This window comes from Drosophila subpulchrella, chromosome 2R, assembly GCF_014743375.2.
Source record: "Drosophila subpulchrella strain 33 F10 #4 breed RU33 chromosome 2R, RU_Dsub_v1.1 Primary Assembly, whole genome shotgun sequence".
Lineage (NCBI taxonomy): Eukaryota > Metazoa > Arthropoda > Insecta > Diptera > Drosophilidae > Drosophila > Drosophila subpulchrella.
The window spans coordinates 7,594,244-7,602,305 of NC_050611.1; positions in this window are offsets into that span (position 1 = coordinate 7,594,244).

The window sequence follows — 8,062 nt, forward strand, 5'->3', positions numbered from 1 at the left end:
AAATTCAACACTCCAACAACCAGAGGACAAAGTAATTTTATACGCTAGCTAGGATTTTAAGCAACTTGGCATTATGCAAATCAATTTGTCCCTGGCTGATGGAAATTTGTTTCTGCATTAATTCGGTGCGGGCAACTTTGTTTAGTTTGCTGGGGAAATTAATTTCGGGCGGAAATCTTCAATTCGGCAAAACAAGAAGATTTTCAGGAAAATTTCAAGAGAGCTCTACCATTGAAGCAAAAGTTTATTTTTTTTTGTTGTACTTAAGGTTTTCTCCGTTCCATTCCGCTGCTCTGTCATTTGTTTTCCTTTTGGTTTTTATTCATCGAGCTAATTATGCGCTACAGTGCGTCTCCTCCGTGGCCATTGTGTGAACTTTTCGCTACCAACTGTCTGGTTTCTGCGGCATAAAAAGGATAGAGGATTCGGATTCATGGCAACTGGCTAAGTTCAAGGACGGAAAATGCGGCATGTCTATTAATAAGCCTAGAGATCCTGGGTAGGGGAAAAGTTGCCAGGAGACGGATTAAAAAAAGCAGTGACTTTACTTTCACATTTCAATTAAAGTTTGCCCATTCCACGAAACCTAAACCGCAAGGCTTTTGTGGCCCGTCGAATGAAAAGGAATTTGTGGCATAATTGGAGCCCAGCTAATTATTTAATGGTACAATGCTACCGAAACCAGTACTGGAAATCAGAAACTTGCTATGTATTTCATTTGACTTATGGATTGCCCCAATCTCTAGTTCAAACTGTTTGTTAACTGTGCAAAAAAGTCCATCTATAATGCTCAATTTTGTGTGCGCAGCCATAAATCACGCATAGTGGCTGCCAAAAGTTTATGCCCCACAGCAGCAAACTGTCAGAGCATCTGCTCATTAAGCCCCACCATTGCAGTTCAGTGGGACTGAAAACTGGCCAACTGGTGGTCAGATATCGAGGGTGACATGGCTGGGAGGGGTGGTGCTCATTATACTTGGAACTGCATTTTTTTTTTTTTTGATAGCACAACTCTATGTGCAACGCAAAGGATTCGATTGGACACCACATTTCTACAATATGTGGAAGCGAGTGTGCGCTGGAAAAAATATTAGTGATTATTTCTATATCTAATGCCATCGACAATTTATTTTTTAGTAATACTTTATACTTTTAACGTACTTACCAAAAATAAAGATTATTAATATAAGTTTCGAAATACTGTTTGTTGGCATAATGTCGAGACTAGGACTTCATGATGTCAAGGCCGACATGACCTTGAGTTTGGCTAAAAATTCTCTGTAACAAAAAAAGGTGGTATATTAAGTCAATCTTTGATAAAAATTATATTGACATCTTCGAAACTCGAAAATAAATCAATTTTGATTTTAGACGAAGTTTATTGAGATGGGTTTTTTGTTTTGTTAATTATAAATAGATTTTTTTTTCCATCCCTAAACGGAATGATATTTTTACTGTGTATGTCTGTGATTGCACTGCGAACATTTGGACCTTTGTTGTCATTGGTGCTTATTGCTAATATTGGTAGCTGTTGGTGGCTGCAGTCGTTGCCAGTGTCAGTGGCACATTCCCCCCAGCATTACGACAGCCAGAACTCGCCTCATTCATGTGTTTTATTGCAACACTCGCTCACACACAGTTCTCCACACAAAAAGCAAAAACACCGGAAGCAACTGACCCCATGGCATCGGAATCAAAGCTTTGCAGCAACAAGAGAAACAGGAGCGAAGGAGGAGTACCCGGCAGCATAGGATTCCGAATCAGGAACAGAGACCAGAGACCAGAGACACACACTCCCCACATATTTATGCCCCATATGGTTGTGCCATATCTCCGTGGGCATAAACCACAACTCAACGACTGGACCAGCGGAACTACACCAGAATCAGCAGCGACAACAGAAGGGCAGCATCAGAAAAATAAGTGCAGGCCTGCACTTGCTCACTTTCAGGCTCATTACCGCAACCAGGGCTGCATTGGGATTGGGGAAATTCGGTTTACAATATAGCTAAAGTTTACCAAACACACCATAAATAAAATCATAGATATGCATACCAAGGCCCTTAATCATTTACGGTCAAAAGAACTATACGGATTGCGAGGATGAGATGAGATTCCTCACTGATTACCTTCAATATAATAACTCTATATTTACCTTATAATAAGGGTTAAGTGTAAGAAATACTTGTAAAAGAGATGGGTACTCCCACCATAAACATTAAGCTTATTTCTCTTTTGTTGTTTAACTTCTATAAACTACAAAGATTTTTCAAAATTCAAAATTTGTTAAAAAAAACAATATAAATTGAATAGTAGGATTACAGATTCACATATAATGTAATTCCTTGAGAGCCGAGATACTAAGCTCGGACACTTAATATTGGATTGTTTTATAGCACAGATTAAATGTATAACCCATTGTGTTAGACCTACGCATTTTCCGATATATCTAGAGAACACTCTGCAGTAAAAGCCACTCCTCAATCACTTCAACCGCCCATTGTTGAAACGAGCACACTATTTTGGCCAACAAATTGGCTAAAGCCAAAGCATGCCTTACCAAAAAGACAAAAGCCAGCTCTGGATTTTGTTGTCTACTGATTTGGGTTTTAATCAAGTTGCCATAGGAGTTTCGGAGTTTGGTTGTGGGCTGAGGGAATGGCAATGGCAATGGGAGTCAGTGCCTGTGTCATCCCATAAATCCATTCAATTTTCAACAGACCACAAGAAAGTGCAAGCGTCAGCACATTTTTGGCTACGGCCACATTCCACAAATGCTGAGCAACAACTCCGGCAATAATATTTATTGTCATTTATTTTATTTCACATTCACATTTAAGTGACTCGCCCGTTCTCGGCCAAAGCTAATAAGCTGCAGTAATAAATTATGCGGCGTGCAGCATATAAATTATGCGCAATTAACTACAAACATTTTTGCATAGCTGCACAAAAATGTTTGTCGCCTGCAACTCTCTAAAATATTCTCATATTCAGCGTACCGAAAAGTTGCACCGCCACAATAGTTTGAAATCCATATTAGAAGCAGATAAAGCCGTGGCTCATGCCACACGTATGCTATGCCATATATAATCATACACTCTCGGACGCAAACACTTAATGAGGTATATTAAATGAATTTAAATTTCGTTTTAAGTGGCGAAATAAACTCACATTAAGTGCTGTTCGCTGCCATTTCGAATGGCATCCGGACAAAGAGCTTTGCTTTATTGGCGTCTGATTAGAGTTTATTGGGGGCACGGGCCCAACAAAAGGTGATTAGCCAGCTGCCAAATCAGATACATTGTCATGGTAAGATCGTAACAGACTTTTGAAACCTGGGAAGGTAAACCAGAAGATACATATTGTGTCTGAAAAACAGAAATTTAAATTTCAAATGAAATCTCTAAGTGAGTTTCTATGTTTATGGGCCTGCTAAAAGTTGTTTATGGTCTACTTGGAATTTGTTTACTAAATTAAAATGGCTCTGCAAATTCTACAACAACAAGAAAAAATATTAATTGCTGGAAGAGGAATGCGAGAGGCGGCAGCAGGAATCACAGGACCAATCACAGGACTTAAGCTCACATTGTTATGCAGGGGGATTCCCCCTTCGACCAACCGCCCCGAACCGTATGCATTTAAATTTATGCGCAACTTAACGCTTCAGAATTGAGTGCAACGAACGCGACGCAAGCCCAAAACAGGAGCAACAGTCGCATCAAGTATACGCCATGGCAGCCGGAAGCGAGACTTGGAGTGTTTGCCTGACTCCTGCCCCCCCTTTATACACCCCTGATCCCTTTACCCCCCCTTTGCCACACTCCTGGCAGCGCAACAAAGCGCGACAACAACAAGGACAGGCCATGCCTGCCTGGGTTCATGTTTTCTTTGCCGCTTTTAATTTCAAAAATTTATGCGCTCGCGCCACGCTAAGCGTAAAATAACGATGCCGGGCCAAGTCGGCAATACGACAACATTGTTGCGGATACCCTGCCTCTTCAGGATACTCGAATTCTAGGCTGAGATACTGTAAATCAATTAGGGTTTTGGTTTTGATTTAGCTTTGCCATCCTGATAGGATGACGCCCTTCACAGGAAGTGCTCTTAGTGAAAGAGCTCTTTCAAATTCAAAAATTCAACAAAATAGTTATATCCTGATGGGGAAAAGATATGCATCACTAAAGAAAGCTACAGTTACTTTGAAAATTGAAAAAATGTATTTTTCTAAAAGTATTTAAATTCGGTTTCTTATTTCTATAACGGTTGAGATGATAAAACAATAGTTCTCCAAGTATATAAGTAAAAAGTATATATATATAGTCAAATAGAATTCGACAACACTTATCGAAAGTATAAATCAGAACAGGCCTCTATGTAAGTTCCTATTTAATAATTACCTTTAGACTAAATTTTGGATATTATAATAGTGGAAAGGAAACTTTTTTCATTATTAACAATTTGTAAATACAATATGGTTAGGTTAGCAATTCCAAAGTATTAACATTTCGGAAATGTTCAATATTAAGTATCTGTGATTTGATCCTTGTTATACCCTCTAATATTTCCATTTTGTTTGATTTCCACAGAGCAGCTTGAATTCGGCCTGCCAATTATGATATTTTCTCAATCTGTGCTATTGTTTTTGTTGTTCCTTTTAGTTTTTGTTGGGCCCCAGACCCCTTTTCCCCGGGCTAGCTCGCTTTCGCTCGCTGGCAACTTGATCCTGTGCCGCCATTTCGCAGCAAACTCCCCCCAGTCACTGGGAAAAAATACCCCCCCGAACTCTCCAGACCGAGCATGCACTCCATTAAACTCTGCCGTTGACTTTGTTGCAGTGCACAGCACACTACTGCCACAGCACAGCGTCACACTGAGCTGAGCTCTCGCAAATTTTATTTATTAAAAGGAGGGTTACAACGTACAAGTCAAGTGGCTCAGCTCGAAAACAATTAAAATGAAGTTTTCTTTTTGAGCTGCGTTTTTGCATGGGCAAAACGGGCGAGGAGTGGAGAGCGAGAATGTTTCAGTTGCAGTTTCAGTTTCAGCTTCAGTTTGTGTATGTTGCCTACTCGAGGACGCAACCGAGCCGAGCGTAAGATCTTAATGAGTTTTCGGCTAGTTTCACATGCTCGACTGGCGCCCAAATGCGTCCCCATAGAGGTACTCGCAGCTACACAAATCTTGGCAAAAGAATGGCATAATTAATTGCCGTTGCCGTTGTCTTTGGCCAAAAAGCTTTCCGTACTCAACGCTACGGTTAAATGTTGCATGCAAATGTGATGGTTTGATCCGGAGGATACGGGGACACGGATAGGGCTACAGATAGAGGGATCCCACAATCGGAGGAGTAGATGGTCCTGGTGGGTGCACTCTATTTGGGTCACCTGCCGTGCGTAACGGCTCGTGAATATTCAATGGATGCTGCTGCTCCCACAGGGGGGATGGGAGCTATCAATTACTGGGAATTCAAGTTGAACCAGTTCCATTTTTAAACAGCAGAACGAAATATGTCAAGCCAAGACTACGTATACGTAATGTGCTGCCTGCCTGCGAAGTTAATTAAATGCTCTGTCCTCAAACACTTTCTAATGGGTACCCAATGTGCACTAGTAGTTGAAGTTACTAACAAATCATAGTCAAATGTGAATGTTTAATTTAATTTGTAAAAAGTTTAGCTTCTCTAGATGTTAGGATACCTCTTGTTTTATTCCTTAAACCCCAGCTAGTTCTTTATCAGCTCCCTGGGACTCTTAGGCAAATGTTTGCTTATACAGAAATACAAAAACGCAGCCAAGCGCTAAGAAATCCCGACCACAGCGCCTTCCTTCATCCTTGGTCCCCCCAAAAACTAAACTAAGGCAGCAGTTTGTCTTCCTGCCTTCCTCAATGGGTGGGTGTGTGGCAACTGGAGTTTGTCTATGTCTGGGTGCAATTTTGCGGCGTGAAACCATTTAGCACGCAATGAGGTGCTGCCAGGCTTCTTGAGAGCAAGACCAAGACCAAAACCAGGACCAAGACGACGAACCCCGATGCAGCTCGTCAAACTCGTCCGTCCGTCCCGAACAGATGCCAATGTGGCTTAGACTAAGCGGCAGCAGATACCGAAAACGGGAATTTCTTTGGCAACAATTTTCATTTAAGTTCTTGCCGGTTTCGCCATATTTTGAGGCTTACAGCTCCTTAGCCGAGTGAATGCTTCCCGGAAAATCGACATAAGAAGATAAGTTCACAGAAAAGAAGAAAGTATCATTTTAAACTGAACAATTAAGGATTATAAATATTTAATACCTTTCGGAAAATGTGCAATATAAATTTGTGCAGACAAACTTGGTTTTCAGTATGAAAGGACATTATTATAAATGTGCTTCTCTGTCTGATATTGCATGCTCTTAAATGGAAGAACTGTATACTTTGACAGCTGCTACCCCATGCATTAGCAAGAGAAAAAAACAATAAAGGCGAAAAAGTTGCAGCACACACTGAAACTAATTCTATGCTTTTGTTTTCTTTTTATGCACTTGCGACATTGTTGCATGAGCCACCCCTGGCGAAACTTCATCTGCCATCAACATTCAACGGCGAAGGAGTGGAAACGTTTAGCATGCCCGGGAAGAAAACTAGGGATGGGGATGAGCAACAGCGGAGGCACTACATTTTAGCAAACTTTGCGGCATTTTCAGCAATTTGTGGTATTTTACTATTTAATCCTTAACTGTCTCGGGTGTCGTCCTAATACAGAGCCAGCCAGTCCTGTTGCCCTCCGCCCTCCGCCCTTCGCCCTCGTGCTCCCCATCCTGCGACCTCAGCCTGCCACAAGCCATCAACAGTTTGTTTCAAATCAGACAACTACGGCAAGAACAACAATGCCGACGATGACATTGTGTGGCACCTGGTGTGCAAGTCCTGTTCCTTCGCCAACTTCTGGGTCCTGTTCGGTTCCCGCTGCCGCCTCCGTTTCGCCGCTTTTCCTATTTCCCCTGGCTTCTGGCCCATTGTTACCCTCATCGTAGACAGAGCCATTGTGCCCTCCGCCTGCTCCTGGAGATGTGTGGATGCGGATGTGGATGTGAATGTGGTATATGTGTGAGTATGCCAGAACTGCCAAAAGTCCTGGTCTTCACCCCCTCGCCAGTTGAGCTCTCAGTTCGCTGCAAAGTTTAATTAAAGTCGCGCTACAACTTTTGATATGTTCTTCGAGTTGCCTGCCGCGCGCTTCCGTTTCCGCTGGTTGTGCTTCTTCTAAATAGCATCAAGTACAGTGGGTCTCAAGTGGTTATAAGTACTTTCAAAAAAGTTCCAAAAGTAAGCGATATCCTTCATAACAATCTTTTGTCTTCGAATTGATTAACAAGTTTTCTTTGAAAATATAATACAAAAGTGGTATAAAAACATTTAAGCTATCATTCACAATCGTTACGTAATTTGTGCTCAAAATAGTTTGCGCCCCACGTTGGGCGCCAAAATGTAGAATATTGAATATCCCGCATGGGCGGTAAAACTGAAAAGTGTGCAGGCAGTCAGGGTTAAGCTGTGCATCACTTTATACTATTTTTCCAACCCATTACCCCTAACAATCTATTTCAACATTATTTGGTATTTTCAATTATAATAATTATTTGACCGTATTCTAATGCCATCGCCTTACATTCCACTGTTCTGTTTGTCGCTGTAAATTTTGTGTGTTCGGCTCGAAAGGACTTACATACTTGGCTCAAATCTTTCTACGACAGTTTCGCCTGCACAGTTTTTGTTTAGTTTGCTGTTGAATGTTTTAGTTTTCATATCAACTCTGTTGCACATGAATAGCGCTGCTGTATTGGGGACTGTGGGGGATTTTGTGGGTGCGTATGACAGGCACTGACAGCTGCTGGCGATGGTCTTATGGTTGCTCACCTCCGAAATAACTGATTTCGATTTGGTTGGTCCTGTCAAAGTTGCTTTCGGTATTTGCTGTTGCTCTTATTCCCGTTGCTTGTTACTAAAATTGGCAGCAGCCGCCAGAATTCCTTATCAAATTTATATCATTATTATTTTTCATCCGATTCAACAAGACATGCACAAG